The following is a 21,290-nucleotide window of genomic DNA, read 5'->3' on the forward strand; positions in this document are numbered from 1 at the left end:
ATCAAAATGGAGATTCAGACTGCCTCAATTCTTTGATGGTCAATTATCAAATGCATTCAAGACATTCAAAGTGATTTAAAATTGATCCAATTTTTCAGCTCAAATCAACAAATCACAAGGGCCAGTTTGGTATAGTGGTTAAAGTGCTGTTCTAGAAATTAGAAATTTGTGAGTTCTAATCCTGCCTTAGTCATGAATAATAGGCTGAGTGGCTTTGGACCAGTCACTCTCAACACAATCCACCTCAAAATCCTGCTAACTACAAGTAGTACTTGACTTACAACAGTTTGTTTAGTGACTGTTCAAATTTACAACAGTACTGAAAAATGTAATTTAAGGCCGTTTTCCCCAGTTATGTCCTTTGCAACATCCCCATGACCATGTGATCAAAATTCAGATGCTTGGCAACTAGTTCATATTTATGACCATTACCGTGTCCCAAGGTCATGTGATCATCTTTTGTGACCCTCTAACTAGTAAAATCAATGGGGAAGCCTGATTCACTTAACAATGGGGTTACTAAATTATCAACTGCAGTGATTCACTTAACCATGGCAAGAAAGGTCATAAAATGGGGCAATACTCACTTAACAAATGTCTCACTTAACAATATAAATTTTATGCTCAACTGTGGTCCTAAGCCGAAGACTACCTCACGTAAAAGAATAATACAAATAACTCTATTTCCTGAATCAGATCTAAAGAAACAACAGCAATCAAAAGTTGGGGGAAACTCCATCTCTAAGGAGTTTCTAATGCTGTGCTGAACATGCATATATAATCCTAGTTGTGAGAGGGGTGGTTTTCCCCCACTTTAATACTTAAAATTGCATAAACTGTGACTGCTTTTGAACAAATGTCACATGTGGAGTTTTTGTAATCACAGTACTCAACATGAAATTATAATATCAAATAGTCTTAGATGTTTGGCAGCAGGAATGAAATGTAAACTCGGGTTTAAAAGCATTCTGTAAAGCAGATCAATGTTTTATTTATTAAAAAGAAAATGAAGGTACATTCTTACAACTATATTATAGGTAACAAGATTTTCTACAGATTAGGTATGTATGGGATATCTTTTGATTCTCACCTGCAAAATAAGCAAACTTTTCAAGCTGTCCATTTTTGCTTTTTCAATGCATTTATGTCCTTATCTTATTAATTTGGCCCATTCTATCCAGTTTCTAAAAATATGGATAATTTTACGGCAACGTTTGGAAGGACATGTGAATAACATGAAGGGACATTTTATTAAGCTTGGTGGACATGTAAGTAACTGAAATATGTTGGATTAAAATACATACTTTGATACAGATGATTTTAAAGATCACTATTTCAACTAGTCAGAACTATTTCTTTTTAGGATTAATGGGTCACATTGCACTTGTGTCAAAAGCACCAAGGCGCTTCTGGGTTGAAAGGATTAACCACCAATGACATCATCATTACCTGGAGCATGCCCAATTGGCTGCTCCTTTCATGACCCCAGCAACAGCTGAAGCAAAAGATGAGAGCTCATCCCATCCTATGGCAGCATTAGGGTCTCAAACATGGACCTGCTAACCTCCAACCCAACCATGCTCCAGGTTTAATACATAAACAGTTAAAAAAAGCTGTGGAAGATTATTTCAATATATCATTACTCTGGCAATATTACTATATGCACAGAAATGGAAAGATTTAACAAGGTCCAGTATGGAGGAGTGGTTGGTGAAAGTTGACAGCTTTTGCTGAAATTGATAAATTGACCTCTGATTAGAGAAAAGACATTTCTCTAATGCATTTATTGGTCTCTTGTGAACTTTTTCTATGTAAATAAAAAATGAACTTGTGATTTATGATTTTGATGAGTAGGTAGAATAGATTATAGAAAGAAGAGGGATAGGCTGTAACGTGAAAGATAGAGGCTAAAATATACTTGTTCTTATAACTGCTGTAAAAAAATTTGGGAGTCACTTCTTTATATCTATTTTCTTTTCTTACACTACAAGCCAGTCACACACACTTGGCCTTAGGTTGAAAGGTCACAAAACATCTATTTACTAACTGGAGAAAAGTGGTAGATTATGTTCCATAGTCTTTAAGGAAGGGACCTTCATTTTACAGTGGATTGATTAGGATTAATCATAGTTTAAATCAGTCATTTTGTTCCAGAGAATCAGTCAGTTCTCAAATTGCCACAATATTTTTTTCTGAGTTTCATCCGAGTCCCTTATAACCAATAGAATCTGTTTTCCCCTTATCCCTTTGTCAGCATTCCACACAGGAACTGTGTCAGCAGTCTTCCACAGACATGAAACAAGAAAAATTCTCGTTATTTGTAATGTCCTGGTACTCCAAATAATCCCTGGGTGAAGGAAGGAAGTGAAGTTTCTCACTAGAGACCCACAAAACATGCTACAGTAGTCTATGGTGGATTGGACCCTCCCATAAAGATTTTGTTGTTGTAAATAAACAAAGCACAGGAAATTCTTTGCTTATGGGCTGTTGCCAAGAAAATTGCATGGATAGTTTATGTTGAAGGAGATTTTACTTTGCCTTTATTGATCATACAGAAGAGATTTATACAAACTGGCTACAGAAGCATATGGAATTTAAGAGTGAGATATGTAATGTGTTGCAATATTCCTGTTAAAGATTCTAACTGCTCAGGAAAACATTTTTTTTCCTAAGACATGTCATTCCAATGTACTCCTTGGCTATTTTGTGTGGGTTTTCCTTTTTATTGAGTTAGGCTCCTGTACTTCCTGATATTCAGTCTTCAATGTTTTGTTTTAAGGTTCCCCACTCAAGTTAAGTTGTGGTATAGTTTTTAAAAATTCTTCTAAAGAATCTTTTCTTGAGTTGCTGCTTTATTTATTTGTTTATATCTTGCTTTTATTATTTTTGTAAATAAATCAAGGCGGTAAACATACCTAACATTCCTTCCTCTCCTTGTTTTCTCCACAACAATCCTGTGAGGTGGGTTGGGCTGAGACAGAATGAGTGGCCTAAAATCACCCAGCCAGCTTTTTTATTTTCTTTTTGAAAACAGATGTTACTGTTCTATATCCAAATGATCAGCACTTACAGAATTAAGAATTAAGTAATTAAGCACCAGATTTCAAGATAGGACATGTAGAATAAAATAAACAAGAAAAGGAAGAAGAAGAAGAAGAAGAAGAAGAAGAAGAAGAAGAAGAAGAAGAAGAAGAAGAAGAAGAAGAAGAAGAAGAAGAAGAAGAAGAAGAAGAAGAAAGTGCTTTTCAGCAATAATAAACTGGTATTTCTGTCACAATCCAATAAATAGAATTGGTTTCCATTCCAGCATGATAATTAAAGAGTTTGCAGGGGAAGTGGTGATGAGTATCAGGCATTTTTGCTAATTATAAAACAAGTCCTTAGAGAGTTGCAACAAATTTTAGCTTCTCTTTTAAAGCCTCTCACAGAATCGGGCATGGGGAAAGGAACTGAATTTTTCCCTGGAGTGTTTGTGACAAAAACTCTTCTCCCCATGTTAACTATTTCAGAACAAGACCTAACTTATCAAAATAATTACATACTTACTTCTCATTGGCAGTTGCCTATTTTTAATTTTTCCTGGAAGATTGAGAATATATCAGCAGCACCATTGCTATTATAAATGCTTTTCTACATTCTCCTCTGGGAAAGTATTACAGAACAAAACCTCCATTATTTTGCTTGGTACACAGGAAAACCACTAGAAGACATCTTTTATCACAACAATTATAATGAAATAAAGTTTTTTTAATGTTTAAAGGCCTGGATTAGGGAGAGCTCTAATGGGGAAATGCATAACTCTTGATCCCCAGCCTTGCTGCCTTTTGTTATTATCTCTCCTCTTTCTCGAGACTTTACTAGCAGTGTTGACATAAATGAAATAGATCAAAAGCAGTACAGGAATCTATTGCCCCACATAAAACACATCTCATCTAAAACCATCGCCATTCCTGTTACCCTCCAAGGCAGAACATTATCAATTGATAAGAGGAGTAAATTGAAGAATAAATAGTTCGGGACATGAATGGAATTTTTTTTCAATTGGAAGCTGCCAATTCATTCCTTAGCTGCTGTTTCTCGGCAACTCTTTGAGTTAGTTGATAATCAAGTGGCCAATTATCAGTAGACAGGTGAAATAAACTGAGTCTTATAGCATAAACCGTCTCCCATTCCAGCTATAATATTATATATTATATCTTCAAAAAAAAGGAGAGGGACAGACCCAGGAAACTACAGACCAATCAGTCTAACATCAATACATGGGAAGATACTGGAAAAATAATCAAAAAACAGCTCTGTGAACATTGAGAAACAAAGTTATAGCTAGTAGCCAGCACATCTGTTTGTTAAAAACAGATCATGCCAAACCAATCTTATTTTATTCTTTGGCAAACCGACTAAATTAGACCAGCGAAATGCTTAGTGTACTTAGACTTCAGCAAGGCATCTGACAAAGTAGATCACAAGCCACTTCTTAATAAGCTAGAAAAATGTGGGATAGACAGCATCACCACCAGATGGATTTGTAACTGGCTGACACCTGCACTCAATGAGTACTTAATGATACTACATCTACATGGAGGGAAGTAAGCAATGGAATGCCACAGGTTTCTGTCTTAGTCCAGTACTCTTCAATATCTTCATAAATGACTTAGATGAAAGAATAGAAGGGGAACTCATTAAATTTGCAGATGACACTAAACTGGCAGAATAGCCAACTACCCAGTAGACAAGTTTAGGATCCAAAAAGATCTTGACAGACTTGAACAATGGGCCCTCCCAAACAACATGAAATTTAATGTGGAAAAAAGCAATGTTTTACACCTGGGCAGGAAAAACCAAAGATACAAGTAGAGATTAGGCGAAACCTGGCTCAAAAACTGTGAGAGGGACCTTGCAATCCTAGTGATCACTTAAACATGAGTTAGCAGTGTGCGGCAGCAGCCAAAAAAAGCTAATACAATCCTTAGTTGTATAAACAGAGGCATAGAATCAAAATCACATGAAGTATTAGTACCGTTTTAAAAAACCTTAGTAAGACTACACCTGAAATACTGCATCCAGTTTTGGTCACCACATTACAAAAATGATGTTGAGACTTTGAAAAGAAAAGTGCAAAGAACAGCAATTAAGATGATTAAAGACCTGGAGATTAAAACATATGAAGAATGGTTGCAGGATTTGGGTTTGGCTAGTCTAGAGAAAAGAAGGACTAGGGGACATGATAGCAGTTCTCCAGTATTTGAGGGGCTGCCACAAAGAGAAGGGGGTCTATTTATTTTCCAAAGCATTAGAGGGCAGGACAAGAAACAATGGATGGAAACTAATCAAGGAGAGAAGCAACCTGGAAATAAGGAGAAATTTCCTAACAGTGAGGATAATTAACTAGTGGAACAGTCTGCCTTCAGAAATTGTGGGTGCTTCATCATTGTAGGTTTTTAAGAAGAGACTGGACAGTCACTTGTCTGAAATGGTATAGGTTCTCCTGCTTGAGAAGTGGGATGGACTAGAAGACCTCCAAGGTCCCTTCCAGCTCTATTCTGATTGATTGAACATTTGTTATTCAATGTGCTCTAAATGGGATATTGTACACACTGGGGTGCAAAATGTCCCTCCTTCTGAAAAGAATTAAAAAGACTGTTGCTGATCATATGCAGAATGCTTTTCCTTTACCATAAATTATAAATATATCCAGGTCACAAATCTATCTTGGCAATGCCTTCATTAAGCCAACTGGATTTTCACAATAGATCAATAAATTTTTGCAACCTATAGATGCAAGCGTTCAGTTTTAGCAAAACACTTCATCAGACAAGAGACTTTTAAAACAAGGAAAGCAAATGGAAGGGGAGGGAGTAGTGATTGGTGCTGAAGTCTGTACAGCCCAGAGTCCTGTATGATTCAGATTAAGTAGAAATTGCCTGCAGCTTTACAGATTAAACTCTAAAGCTCACATGCTGGTTTTCAATAAACTATTATTTTCTAATTTGATCTATCCTATGATTTTTGTATTTTTTTGGCAAAGTTGTCAGTCTAGGAGCAAACAATTATACCCCAAACTAAGCACAATTCATAACTTCAAAGTTCTCCCTTCATTCAATAGGATGACAATCTCACATTCCATTAAGCCATTCTTTGCTCAGCTGTGGTTTTAAATAAACAATAACTGGATTCACATTATGCTGAGGCTAAACAAGCCACAGTTTGGTTTAGCCCACACAAATGTGTTTACATTCATATAAATGCACTAAAGGCTTCCTTGGAGGCTTCCTTTGAAAAAATATATGATGAACACCTGTTGATGTCTAACCTGCATTTAAAATGTTCCCACTGGCTAGAATACATCTTCAATTTAAACACATCCTCTTTCTGTCCAAGATTAACAATATTCAGGTATCCAGACAGGAGGTATGATCACCGAACCCCCAACCGCATCCAGAATCCCAAACATAGGCAGATTGTGGCAGAGATACAGGTAGTCCTCGATTTATGACCACAATTGAGCCCAACATTTCTGTTGTTAAAGGAGACACTTGCACTTGTTAAGTGAAACATTGCAGTTGATGAGTGAATTTGGCTTCCATTGACTTTGCTTGTCAGAAGATCGCAAAAGATGATCATATGAGGTTGGGATAGGGAAACGGTCATAAGTATGAACCAACTGCCAAGCATCTGAATTTCGATTATACGATGATGGGGGATGCTTGCAAAGGCCAGGCCGTAACTTTGAAAAAGCTTGATAAGTCACATTTTTCAGGGCCCTTCGAGAGGTCAGTAAACGAACTGTTGTTAAGTCGAGGACTACCTGTGTCCTGCTCCTTCAGGGATATGTTCCTTGAGGACAAAGTCGACCCTTTTCAACAACTCCCAACTTGTTCTCCCCCTCCTGAGTCAGAAAGGACCACATAATAAACGCATAATAAAAGTCAGCATAATGGAAGTCAAAGTCCTGAGCTAACGAGAAGCGGGCAAAGGGAAGGAGGGAAGGTAAAGTTGTACACTTCGAAGGCGCTGACGTGTGGCGCTGATTCTTCCAAGCAGAAAGAAATACTGGAGGGAGACGGAGCAGCGTAAGTAGATCTCCACGGTGCCCTGGCTTAGGAGCTTCGACGCCCGCCTCCCTCTCACCACCGCAAAACTTTAGGGTTTGCCCCAGCCTTAAGCGGGCAAACCCTTCTCCGAGACTTACCACTTTGTCGTTTCAAGGGGAAAAAAGGGGGGGAGGAAGCTGAGGGAGCAGACGCCAGCAGCCCCGAGACGGGATCCCGCCACAGCACTCCCCGGCCCGCCTTCGTTCTGCGTGCACGATCTCCAGCGTCCACAACTCGCCGCCTGGATAGGCAGCCTCGAAACTAACAACCAGGAAGGAGGCGGTCAAACATTACTAGCGGCTGGCGATAGGAATGAATGAGGAAGAGAAGGAGGCGGGCGCTCGATCTGGGTGGCTTCTGAGTGGATCCCTTTAAAACCTTTCTGCCGGCTTCTCTCTCTCTCTCTCTCACACACACACACTCCCCATTATCTTATCCCAGGGGGAAGGGATTTCCGCGTGGTACAGAAGCTGGACCTGGGGAAACAGCAGGACAGAGGGGAGGAAATTCAGAGCCCCTTTTTGTTAGAACGGTTCTTTAAAAATCTAAAATTGGCTCTGTTTTCTAGTATTGGGGAATCTGGATGCGTTCTGGAAAAGGGTAAGGAGCAATTGGGTGAAGATCCACTCTGATCTTTTATTCTCTGAAATGTCAGCCTGTTGGCAGATCTCAACTAATTTCTTTGAAATCTTACACAGGGCTAAATCCCACTGAAATCAGCTGGACTCACTTCAATCATTCTGAAGGTGTACCATAGTGGCAATTCTACCCCTCTGTATGCGTATTGTGGCAGAAAAAGCTGTTTGAAACCACAGCCATGTACAATAATGAGTCTTGTGTACCATGTAGTCTACAAGAGAAGCACCTTGATGGCAGTTTGAAAAGCTCTGCTCTTTGTTGGCATCCACCTCCTACAGATGAGATATCTGTAGGATGCCTGTTGGAATGGTTACAGGGCATGGCACAGTAACTACAGTCGTGTTTTGGGATCACTTCCTTCCTCTGGTGTCTGGGATGCCTGCAGGATATAGTCAAAAAATTCCCCTCACAGGCTGATTCTGACAGCTGGCTAGGAGGCCTTCTCTGTTCATTACAAATTCATGTACAGCTTTCATGACCTCATTGCTCTATGGGTAATCCTCGACTTCTGACCACAATTGGTGCAAGAATTTCCATTGCTAAGCAAAATGGTTGTTAAGTAACACCTGTTTTACAACCTATTTGCCATGGTTGTTAAGTGAATCACGTGCAATTATTAAGAGAATGTGGTCACTCTTAATGTGGTCATTAAATAAGTCTGGCTTCCCTCAATGAGTTTGCTTATTAAAACCAGCTGGGAAAGTCATAAATGGCAATCCTATGATCCTGGGATACTGCAGCCATTGTAAATACATGTTGGTTGCTAAGCACCCAAATTTTGATCAGATAACTGTGGGAAGCTGGCATAATTGTAAGTGCAAAGACTGGTTGCAAGCCACTTTTTACAGTACCATTGTAACTTTGAATGGTTACTTGTAAGTTAAGGACTACCTGTAGTGACTGAATGCCGTCTGCCCCATATCCCAAAACTCATGGCAGACAGCCACCAGTCATACCACATACTGGATTGTGGGCAGTGCTTGAATAAGCCTGCCTATCAAACTGAAGCTGCCCTAGTCTAGAAGACATGGTCACCATGGCATGAGTTCCCACCAACCCAGACCCCATGGTCCCAAGTAGAACAATATACAATGTGCACAGTACTGTTTTCCTTCTTGGTCTGGAAGGATGTTAATTCTGGCGACAGGAAAGTTCGTGCAGGCAAGGAAATGCTAGCCAAGTAGCTGCAGAGTAAGTAACCAAAGACTTGGCCTGAGAGATCCACAAAATGTTGCTGTTAAACCCTCTCCACAGAAAGGACAGGCAGAAGGGAAGCTCTTATGCTTTGACCTCCCATTCCATATTTGGCTTTGCCTCAGCCTCCCTTCAAAGCAGTGGCGAAATTCTTTTTTTTTTTTACTACCAGTTCTGTGGGCGTGGCTTGGTGGGTGTGGCAGGGGAAGGATACTGCAAAATCTCCATTCCCACCCCACTCCAGGGGAAGGCTATTGCAAAATCTCCATTCCTGCCTCACTTTGGGCCCAGCCAGAGGTGGTTTTCCGAACTGATCAAGGTTTCAGCTACCGGTTCTCCAGAACCTGCTGAATTTCACTCCTGCTTCAAAGTCTAGATCTCTTTTGTTCCCTAAAATGTTCCCCAAAGTGGTCAGTATCAATGAGACTATTCAAGATGTCAGTGTTATTGTTATTCATAGTTCTATTAGTTAACATAGTTTCACATAATATCTGGGAATGGATGAACAGTCTGAAAATTCATGAAGTTGAGCTAAAGTGTTTGGGGACTCCTTACCTAAAAGGAAGATAAGCGCTAGAGCCCCTGACTTGATTTCTCTTCCCACTGAGCTTCACTTCCCAGAGAGAAAACCAACCACCTGTTCTTTTCTTCATTGTGCATTGAGCCAGGACTTGGTGAATATAGGCAGGTGATTTGAACTGGAGAGGTTAGCCAGTTGCCCAACTCACTGCGCACAAGTATGAAGAAAGAATTGCCAGGAGAATTGGGCACTGTCTCCTACTTTAGCCCACCTACCTATCCCCCCCATCCCCCACAATGACCTGTTAGGCTAACCAGTGCAGTGGAGGGAGAAAAATGGGAAGGACCAATGGATAATGAGTGAGCATTAGCTTCCACTGATGTTGTGGGGAAAGGATAAAGCTGGCAGTAGCCAGCGGTGGTCAGCACTATTGAGAAGCTACCAGTGGCACGGAATTGGCAAAAATTGAATCAGCTCTGCTCCAAGTAATAAAAACAGTGAAAAGTAGGGCCATGCAAAAGAGTAAAAGAGAATTTTGCTGAATGCTCCCTTGGCTTGTGATTGATCTGATTGATTTTTTTCACAAGATGCCTTGGAAGGAAATGAATAGAAAAAGTGAAAGAAAAATCCCTCCAAACAGACTTCCCTATGACTGGAAAAATGGAAGTTGAAGCTGATAGGAATTTTTTCCCCTTTCCTTGCTGTTCATACTGAAGTCACTTCTGTGTCTTCATAAATGGCTTTTTTTATTGTTGCTGCTGCCTGCAAATTCTTCTTTTAATCTTTTGTGACTTCTCTGAAATAAAACTGCACATCAGGCACAATTATTCTGTTTTGAAAACATTGCATTTTGACTACAAGAATGATAATCCCTTCCTCTAGTAAATTTTCTCTTCTTCAGCAGATGCTGAAGAATAATTTGTATTATTATTATGAAGAATTAATTTGTAGTGAATTCGTAATTAATTTGTAATTTAATAAATTTATATGTCGCATATGTCGCCCAATCCCGTAGGACTCCGGGCGGCTTACAAATATGAGAATAAAACAAAAAATAAAAATAGGGAAAAGACAAGAACAGGTTTAAAAGGAACACAACATACCCTCAACTTAGATGGGGACTGCACCTTATACATGGGTCAACAGCCCCAGGCTTGCCGGAACAGCCAGGTTTTGGTGGCTTTCTGGAAGACCGAGAGAGTAGGGAGGGTCCGGATCTCTGCGGGTAGATCGTTCCACAGGGCCAGAGCAGCTACAGAGAAGGCCCTCCCCTGAGGGGCCGCCAGCAAGCATTGTCCGGTCAACGGCACCAGGAGGAGGCCCAGCCTGTGAGTTCTTATGGGCCATTGGGAGATATGTGGCAGGAGGCGGTCTCGCAGATATCCAGGTCCTAGGCCATGTAGGGCTTTAAAGGTAATAACCAGCACCTTGAAGCGCATCCGGAGACCAATAGGGAGCCAGTGCAGCTCGCGGAGGATAGGTGTCACATGGGTGTATCTAGGTACACCCGATATCGCTCGTGCGGCTGCATTCTGGACCAACTGTAGTCTCCGAACACTCTTCAGGGGCAGCCCCATGTAGAGTGCGTTGTAGTAGTCGAGCCTTGAGATGACGAGGGCATGAGTGACCATTTGAAGTGCCCTCCCAGTCCAGGTAGGGCCGCAACTGGTGCACCAGGCGAACCTGGGCAAAAGCCCCCCTAGTCACAGCCGACAAATGGTATTCTAATGTCAGCTGCGAATCCAGGAGGACACCCAAGATGCGGACCCTCTCTGAGACTTTCACCCCCCAGGCTAATGGATGGCAAATCTGGACTATCCTTGGGGGGCAACATCAATAGCCACTTGGTCTTGTCTGGATTGAGTGCCAGCTTGTTTACTCCCATCCAGACCCTAACAGCCTCCAGGCACTGGCACATCACTTCCACCGCTTCGCTGAGTTGGCACAGGGCGGACAGATACAACTGTGTATCGTCCGCATATTGATGGTATTTAATCCCGTGCCAGCGAATGATCTCCCCCAGCGGCTTCATGTAGATGTTAAATAGGAGGGAGGACAGGACCGAGCCCTGTGGCACCCCGTATTTAAGGGGCCTAGGGGTCGACCTCTGTCCTCCAACCAACATCGACTGCAACCTGTCTGAGAGATAAGAGGAGAACAACTGTAAAACGGTGCCTCCCACTCCCACCTCCCCCAGACGTCGCAGAAGGATACCATGGTCAATGGTATTGAAGGCCGCTGAGAAGCACCAGGATAGAGGAATGTCCTCTATCCCTGGCCCGCCAGAGATCATCGGTGAAGTAACCAGGCCTGAAACCCGACTGAAAGGGATCTAGATAGTGGAAGGTTGCAGTCATAAAAAACTTTTTTCCAGAGTACAAAAAATAATTTATTTATAGGTATTTGTGTGTCTGTGTTTGTGTGCGTTTGTGTGTGTAGGAGGGAGAGGGGGGAGGGAGAGGGAGGGAGGGAGAGAGGGGGGAGGGAGAGAGAGAGGGAGATTTCCAGGTAGAGAACATTTTTTTAAAAACATCTTGAAAACTCAGTAATGCTTTCCAAATTTAATATTAATTTATCCATTGCCATTTCTTTTCTAAAATATTTTAGATCTCAATTCAGCTTCAGTTAGTCATGAATTACAGCTACAATCCCCCCTTACCTGAAAATTAGGTCCCTCTGAAAATATATAGTATTATACTGCATTCTCTATCAACATGATAATTTAATGTGACTGCTGATACAAAATGAGAGCCAAATTGGTGTAGTCATAATTAAGGCATCAGATTAGAAACCAGAAGATTATGAGTTCTAGCCCTGCCTTAAGCACAAACCCAGCTGGGTGACGTTGGGCCAGTCACCCTTTCTCTGCCCTAGGAAACAGGCAATGGGAAACTACTTCTGAAAAATCTTGCCAACAAAACTGCAGGGTCTTGTCCACCATGAGGCAACCCTGACTCAAAACACACCCCAAAACAAAAAATTGAACATGAAAGTCTGGAACATCCGAGATGGCAGCAAAAATGTACCAGAAACTAATTTTGCTTCTGTCTAGTGTCTTAATTTTTGCAGTCCTAATTTGCCAGCAGTATAATTTAGTAGTTTCTAATGAAAATTTACGATGGCTATTTTATAACTGGGATAGAGCCAGAAGCATAATAATTATTTACTGCATGAATGTATTCCTAAACTAGATGAGGGCATGTGTTAGCAGTTGCCATTTCATCACGTTGTCTTATCTATACATAAGCATGCTTCCAACAGTGAGCAGGCAATTATAGTGTCATTTGGAACTACAATTATAGATAAAGATGTGCATTATAAGTGACTACCATGATGAAAAACCAAGCAGATCCTTTGATAATTAATATAATCATCATCTCAAATCAATCGTACTGACAGAATGAGGATGTCATAAAAAGGGGAAGGCTCCCCCCCTTTTATTTCTAATTTATTCAATTCTGATGAATATAAAACCAACTGGGATTAATTAGTTGCAAGTGGAGCTCTACTAGCTGAGTACATTATTAAAAATGGCTGTGTTTGGCTCATTCTTCTTGATAATAAGGAATGTGTCAAATAGTTTGAGAAAAATGTATTTAAATATATTCATGAGCCTCTTATCAAATTGGCAGGGGAAAATTATGAAATGTCAATTTAATAAATGTATGTGATTGCTAGATGTGTATCTCCCTGATTATTTTGTAACATACATAAAAGATAAGAAAATATAGAGGCTTAATTGTTATCATTGCTTAAATATCTATTCTATGGCTAAAGGGCCATAAAATTAAATGTTGTTAAGTATTAATACATGGAAAAGCAAAATAAAATCTTATTCTTTCCATCGTATCAAAGTGAGATAGTACAAAATAGAGAGCTATCTCAGATGTTAAAATAGGCTTAGAGAAAGCAAATTGGAAACTTCAAATATTTTACAATTCCACATTTCACAGACATAGAACAGGATAATAATTATTGGATTCACACATTGCATTAAGCCATAATGTATAAACCCAATTAGTTTGTAAGATGACTTCCACTAATTGGTAGAGTTTTTTATACCTTAGTAAGTTATGCACATTGTGTTTTCTTCTTTTAATCATAGTTAATTAAATCATAGCTTGGTGCAATTTGCAAACCAGATTCAACTGAAAGTTATTTGAATTTCATCATAAAAATCAGAATACCTTTCATTTTGTACAAGATCTGATAAAGAAGTGATTTTAAAAAAATCAGATTGTTGTAATGAATGGCCAATGATCAAAATGCAGAAGAAATATAAATTTCTGATCTAATAATAGAACAAAAAATGTCAGTTTTAAATTATGAAATTTCTAAAATAAGAATACAATAAAATGCATGCTTTACTCATTTAGGATGTGCTTCCTCAGAAACAATTGTACAAATATTGTATTTTTTTTTAAGATCTGGGTTTAGATCTGGAAGAAAGACGTAAGATATTGTTCTTGATTTCTTTTATTACCTTCCTCATGTGAGATTTGGTCCTTTTGCAAACAGGTATAGGAAGTTCTTTCTTGCAGCGTGGAAAAATAATCACAATTTGAATGTTAGGGCATTTATGATTTTAACATCTTTGTATTGATTTAACAGACTCCTCAGTAATGCTGATACTTTTCCCTAAGCTATGAAATACCCCATTCCACTATGTGCCTGCAGGTAGAAATATATTGACCCAAGATTAATGATCTAATCAGAACAATTACAGCTGGAATACAGAGTATCTGACTAACTGTGAGTAGTAGCTGGATCATAAATGTTGTGGTTTCAACATTCAAGAATGGTTAACTGTATTATATGTTAAAAATCCCAGTGAGAGTTAATCTGAAGTCAATCAAAATTACTTCTAAATGTTCAGGCACTGAATTATAATTAAAATTCCTCTCCTTTAAAATAGTTCATCCTGCAATTTCCTTGATTATGAATGTTCTTTTCCCTTTATAAGTGTCTCTTTTCTAATTCTCCATTTGATATTGTGAACTTCAACTAAATATCCTTTCTGTCATCCCTGAATCAAGCATGATTCTTCTTTCCAATTCAGCAAAATTCAAGGAAACAGAGATCTGGACCCAGACAAAATGCAAGTAAGCACAAATCCAAGGAGGGTCTGAATATGGTTTAAACAATACAGAGAAGCTCAGACTGGCACCCAGATTCCATGAATAACATACCAAAACATTGCTAGCCAAAGGGCCCAAACAGGAGTCTTTTTAAATCAGCTTTCAAAGACAAATATCACAGGACTTTGTGGATCACAGGATCCATCACTGAGGATTCAAAATATCTCTTATGAGCTTTTTAGATTTTATTACATAACAAAGTACAGTAGACCATAAAAGTTTCTATTTTCAGTTTTGGCCATCATTCCATTTTAAGATTGATTTACAATCAGAGGGAAACATTTCACCACCTACTCTCTTCATCCAGCTGGAAAATAGGTGGCAAATAGCAAGTGAGTAATTGAATCAAAGGCCATGAGATCTCTTGCTACTCACCAGTGGTGAGTTACGACCAGTATGCCCTGGTATGGGTGTACTGGTGCTTGCTGTGAGCACCAGGTACCATTCTGGTACGATGCTCCGGAGGGCCCACCCACCCGCCCACGCTCCTTACTGGTATTTGAAGTTTTTAGTGCTTCCGTGCACGCGCACAGAGTGTAGGGCACCTGTGTGACGCTCTGCTGAGCAGCGGGAGCATTGTGGAGGCATCGCAGAGCGTCGCAGGCGGTAAGTACACATGTGCGCACTGCGCGTGTTCATGTGGTGGATGTCTGGCCCCGTTGCACTGTACCTGTTGCACTGAGATCCAGAACCCACCATTGCTATTCACCCATGCAATAAAGAGGTGTTCACTACAGCCTTGCATTGAATCCACTCTGCTACATTCCACCATAAATAATTATTTTAAACAACTAAAACAATGTAATAAATCCCACTATATGTTGTTATGATTGATATATAATTTATATCTTACTTTTCCTCCAGGATGGGGGTGGAGAGGAAAATCTCCCTTAATTTTATCCCAGGTACATGCTGTGAAGTAGATTGTTGGAGAGTTGCTACAGTTGTTGATATTCTTATTTATAGTTTTTATTATATGTATTTCATTGCACATATGTATGATCCCCAATGGCTCTGGGTTTGCTTACAAAAATCTAATTTGCGAATGAGCTACTGTTGTAAGAACACACAAAACACTTTTGCTTTTATGCATTTGATCCAATAAATTCCCTTAGCTACAAGTCTGCCTTTTATGAGTTATCGGAAAGTACAGTGATATAAGCTGCACTTTGACTGCTTTTCCTTTGTCTGCAGAAACATCAGGCTCCTCGAGATGCATAATGCTTGTTTCAATGAAAAAAAATTAAGAAAGAAAGAAATAATATTAACTAAAAACAGAATATCTGTGTTCTAACAATAATTTATTCGTGCAAAAGAAGCTTTGTTAATCCTTTCAACAAGTAGGAAAATAAACTGATTTCACTTTCAGGACATCTTATTTTCAGTCCAAGATCGAGCTTCTGTCTTTCTTTAAATGTTACCAACCAAGATTCCGTCTGAAAAGCCAGAATATTCCAAAACTTTTCTAGAACCAACCAACCAAGCATTGCCTCTATTATAATGTGTGATACAATATTTTGTGTTACTATGAGCATGATTAATATAACATATTTTAAGCAATTTAACACTTACTGTAGCTCCCTTTCCTCCCAGACTTTCATCACCTCTCTCTCTTGCTTCCTGTTTGCTCTCATATACCAGCCCTCTCTACTAAATCATTGCTTTTCTTTTGATAACTAGTTATATACAGGGTCCTCTGTTTTCATGCTGCCAATTGATCCCAAAATCGTAAGACCTTCACTCTGTATCGTTGGATCCCAATGCAATGGAGGAGCAAATAGCAACATTCCCATCCAGTTTTTTTCATGGACTACATAAGTGACTCCTGATGTGCTCTTTAATGGTACTTACTGCATGTAAGGTGGTCCCGATACATCAGCTGAATGCTCGATTGGAAGCATTCTTCTTTAGAGGACCACTATTTCAAGCTTGGTCTCTAATATGTAGGTTTTTTTCCAGGAGGAACTTCTGAGAAGTGACACTCTCATAATTCATTTTTGGTCAGGAAACTGATTAAATGCTCCAGCAATAGGTTTGTAGAGATCAATTGACTTCTCAAAGTCTTCTTCTGAAAGAACAAAAGAGTGGTGTATAGGCATAATTTGTTTCTACCATCAGAATCTACACTGCAGCAACAGATAGTTTGGTGATAATGGTAACATACCTCTTCATTCATTCATTCCGTTCCATTCATTCATTCATTCATTCATTCACTCAATGACTATCAATCAGGGGATCATACAATCTGTCACCATCACATTTACTGAAGTGTAAAGAAAAAAGTGCTCTAATACTATCAGCATACTCTGGAGGATTCCAGAATAGCAGTGAAGTGGAAAAGCAATTTTTAATATTCTTAGTTTAGTTTTATTTGGTTTTAATTTAATTGGCTCACCAAAGAAAACAAATGGTAATAAATATAAATGTCATATTCAGTGCTACCCAAAAAGCAATAGCAATAGCACTTGGACCATTTCATAGTGCTTTACAGCCCTCTTTAAGTGGTCAGCATATTGCCCCTAACGATATGGGTCCTCATTTTACTGACCTCAGAAGGATGGAAGGCTGAATCAACCATGAACCAGTAGGGATCGAATTCCTGGCAGTGAGCAGTGAGTTAGCCTGCAATATTGCATTCTAACCACTACCTTCACAGCTGTAATTATCTAATTATCAAGTATTAGAATAACATGTTTTAATAATTAAAAAGCTTGTTATCTGGTGTTTTTTATAGAAAAAATCCTGGGATTGTGTGTTATAGGCACAAGAATTATCGAACTGTTCTAAAGTCCTTTGCCAATTTGCCAAAAAGGCTTATTTAAGCACTGATGAACAATATAATCACAATCCACTGTTAAGACCAAGTGGAATTTATCTTTCCTGTGTAATTATTTTGCATGCCCAACTTGGATGATCTGTTGCAAAATGGGAATGATATTTAAAATTAAATGGTATTGCCTGTAGCCTGATCTATTAAGCCATCATCCAAAACAATAGCAGAAATATCTTCCTGCAGCCTAGTTATCATCTGTTCTCCCATTAATTCCATTTTTTCCATTTCACCCCCAATGTGTTAAAGATGAATTGCTTCCTACACCTATTTATCGCTTTACAGCATTAAAAGCTACTTGCCTGGATACCCTCATATGAAGTTGTTAGGTAGCTTCTGAAAGCAGAATCTAATATCAAAATAAGCACCTATCTCAATCAGAATAACACAAATTGAATTATACCCTTTGGCCTCATTATGAGGAATTATTTTCTGTCGTTTGAGACAACTGAGAATTTTGAATTTATAAATCTTGCAAGATAATACTAAATACAACCCTATGCCTTTTCAAACTGAACTTGTCCTTTCTATAAAGTATTCTTAAAGCTATCATTGCTAAAATCAAATTATTCAACCATATAAAATATGTTCTAGTTTAAATGTTTTCAACTGCATTATACTTGTCCGCATCCTAGATAGCATGATTAATGATAAAATAATATCAGTATTGATGATGATTCCTATTCTGCCTGCAAGTACAATTCCTGTAAATATGATTGTATTGTTTGTACTGCAGTTAGAAGCAAGCAAGAAAAAAGGCTAAATCTCACAATAATTTAATTGTGGGATCTTGGCTCTGTCTGTATTTGTATTTGTATTTATTAATATTTGTATGCCGCCCTTTTCCCCAAGGGGACTCAGGGCGGCTCACAATTCAAGGGGAGGGGGAGACAAACCGAGTTACATATAGGACAATACATCATTAAAAGCACAACATTCATACAATTCGGGTACGGTGAAGGTCTTTAGCCCCAGCCCTGTCGGGACAGCCAGGTTTTAAGTGCTATGCGGAAGGTCTGGAGGGTGGTGAGGGTACGAATCTCCATGGGGAGTTCGTTCCATAGGGTCGGAGCTGCCACAGAGAAGGCTCTCCTCCGCGTAGTTGCCAGTCGACATTGACTGGCTGATGGAACTCGGAGGAAGCCTAACCTGTGGGATCTAATTGGTCGAGTGGAGGTAATTGGCAGTAGGCGGTCTCTCAAGTACCCAGATCCAATACCATGAAGGGCTTTATAGGTGACAACTAGCACCTTGAAGCGTATCCGGAGATCAACAGGTAGCCAGTGCAGCTCGCGGAGGATAGGTGTTATGTGGGTGAAACGAGGTGCACCCACAATCGCTCGCGCGGCCGCATTCTGGACTAGCTGAAGTCGCCGAATACTCTTCAAGGGCAGCCCCATGTAGAGCACATTGCAGTATTCCAGCCTAGAGGTCACAAGGGCACGAGTGACTGTTGTAAGAGCCTCCCGGTTCAGGTAGGGATGCAACTGGTGCACCAGGTGAACCTGGGCAAATGCCCCCCTGGTCACAGCTGACAAATGGTGTTCAAAAGTCAGCTGTGGGTCCAGGAGGACTCCCAAGTTGCGGACCCTGTCTGAGGGGCATAGTATTTGACCCCCCAGCCTGAGAGATGGAACACTTGGCCAATTAGTGGGAGGGAAGCACAGCAGCCACTCGGTCTTATCCGGATTGAGCACAAGCTTGTTAACCCCCATCCAGTCTCTAACAGCCTCAAGGCCCTGACTCATCACGTCCATCGCTTCGTTGAGTTGGCACGGGGCGGACAGATACAACTGAGTATCGTCCGCATACTGGTGGTATTTTATCCCATGCCGTCAAATGATCTCGCCCAGTGGTTTCATGTAGATATTAAAGAGTAGCGGGGACAGGACCAAGCCCTGCGGCACCCCATATATTAGGGGCCTAGGGGTCGATCTCTGCCCTCCGACTAACACCGACTGCGACCTGTCTGAGAGGTAAGAGGAGAACCACCGTAGAACAGTGCCTCCCACCCCCACCTCCCACAGTCGCCGCAGAAGGATACCATGGTCAATGGTATCGAAAGCCGCCGAGAGGTCCAGGAGTACCAGGATGGAGGCATAGCCTCCATCCCTGGCTCTCCAGAGATCATCAGTCAATGCGACCAAAGCGGTTTCTGTGCTGTAGCCGGGCCTGAAGCCAGACTGGAATGGATCAAGATAACTAGCTTCCTCCAAGGACCGCTGGAGCTGAAAGGCCACCACCTTCTCAACAACCTTCCCCACAAAGGGTTGTATATACTGTGGAAAGTCTCATCTTAACTGTCTGGGCTATTAAACATTTTCTGGAGTCCCTAACAGCCTGAACACTAAGACTAAAGTCATATCAAGGAATAATATAATCAGGAAATTGATAAATTACACACGGGGAGTCCAACCATCTACATTGCACACATTGGTTTTGGCCTTGCACATTTCTGAGCTGAGTATGCTGCTCCAATGTGGGGCTCATCTGCACATGCAAAACAAGTTGATATCACCATCAATGACAGTGATGTCTCAAACCCACACCAATTTAGAAAAAATATCCTTTCACTTGGCATTGCCCCACCTAAGATTAGGAGAGAAATAGCAGCAGACACTGAAGAAACTAAGCAAGAGAATGATCCTTGACATCCTCTGTACAGACATATGGCCCAAGCTCGACAACTCAGATCTAGGAACAGATTTATGGCAAGAACAAACATTCTCGAGGATACACAGGAACAAATCAAATTAAAAGATGGAAGAAGGAGACCATTGAGCAAGAAATAACATTAAAGGAGGATATGGCTGAAGAATCCGACCTCCCTTATACTACTTGGAGGACCTTGAATAGGTTGAGAGTTGGAATGCTTGAGTGCGAAAACCCATATGCTCAAGTGAAGGCAGAAAACAACATGCTGCATAACTCTGGAGAGATACAGAGCTGGTATCTGCTGATATGTCGACGACAATCAGAAACATACTTATTTTTGGCCAGTGACAAAGTCGAGAAGGTGGCTTCATTCTGAGAGTTTAAAGTTCAATCTTGACACAGAAGAAGAATCAATAGCTCATATTTTAAACAATAAAATAGACTATTTTAAAGCATTAAAATAAATAAGCCAATCCCTTTCTCAAAGCTATTTCACTGTTCAGATTGTTTCCTATAGAATATACAGTATATGAACTCATTTAGTTTTCAAACAATGATTGTATGGCTTCATTTATACACTTGACAGGAAAATCTAGTTTGACAGTGTAATCCTATGCATCTGTTAATCATCAGTAAACTCTAATTTAATCAGATTTAGTTTATTCCCAGATAAGTGTATCCAGGCTGTTGCCTTAGAATCCTTATCTTCATTTTACAAAAGGAACAAAGCAAGGTACAGTTGTCATGGAAGTCATTCTAGTGTTGATAATGCTGACAATCACCTTTACTCTGTTAGAAAAGTGGTTTCAATGTGAATAGTATTTATATCAATAGGGAACTATGCCCACACAACTGAACCCTAGTTATTAACAGAAATACTGAGGCAAATGTCTTTTGAAATTGATACTTTGAATGAAAAAAAAATCTGTTTCAGGCATTGAAAGGAAACTATTTCTTGTCCAATACTGACCTCTGGGTAGAAGGGCAGAATTGCATTTTCTTAAGTAGCGAGCCATAGACCATTACATTTTATACTGTTTAATAAAATTTGTTAATCAGAAAAAGTGCTATCAAGTCCTGATGCTTGGTACTCTAAGGAATTTTGGGATTGCCTTCTAAAGAACAGGCAGAACTAGTAGGAAGAATTAAACCTGAAAGTATTGTTATATGAACATAACCAAGATGCACATTAAAAGGTCAAGAGTATAAATCTGTTTATCAAT

General features: G+C 39.9%; 1 protein-coding gene across 2 annotated transcripts in view; it reads right to left on the minus strand.

The window, feature by feature from the left end:
* Positions 1-7,364, minus strand: part of PKIB (cAMP-dependent protein kinase inhibitor beta) — a 54,414-nt gene extending 47,050 nt beyond the window's left edge. Inside the window, exon 1 of one of the 2 annotated variants that reach the window (XM_087718538.1) lies at positions 7,190-7,364. The gene's annotated coding sequence lies outside the window, so the exon portion shown is untranslated. The remainder of the gene's footprint in view (positions 1-7,189) is intronic. The other variant, XM_087718537.1, reaches the window with a different exon arrangement.
* Positions 7,365-21,290: the final 13,926 nt, after the last annotated feature.

The sequence above is a fragment of the Thamnophis sirtalis genome, unplaced genomic scaffold, assembly GCF_051295495.1.
Source record: "Thamnophis sirtalis isolate CommonGarterSnake01/CBP01778 unplaced genomic scaffold, rThaSir2_p1.2 scaffold_6, whole genome shotgun sequence".
NCBI classification, from domain to species: Eukaryota; Metazoa; Chordata; class Lepidosauria; order Squamata; family Natricidae; genus Thamnophis; species Thamnophis sirtalis.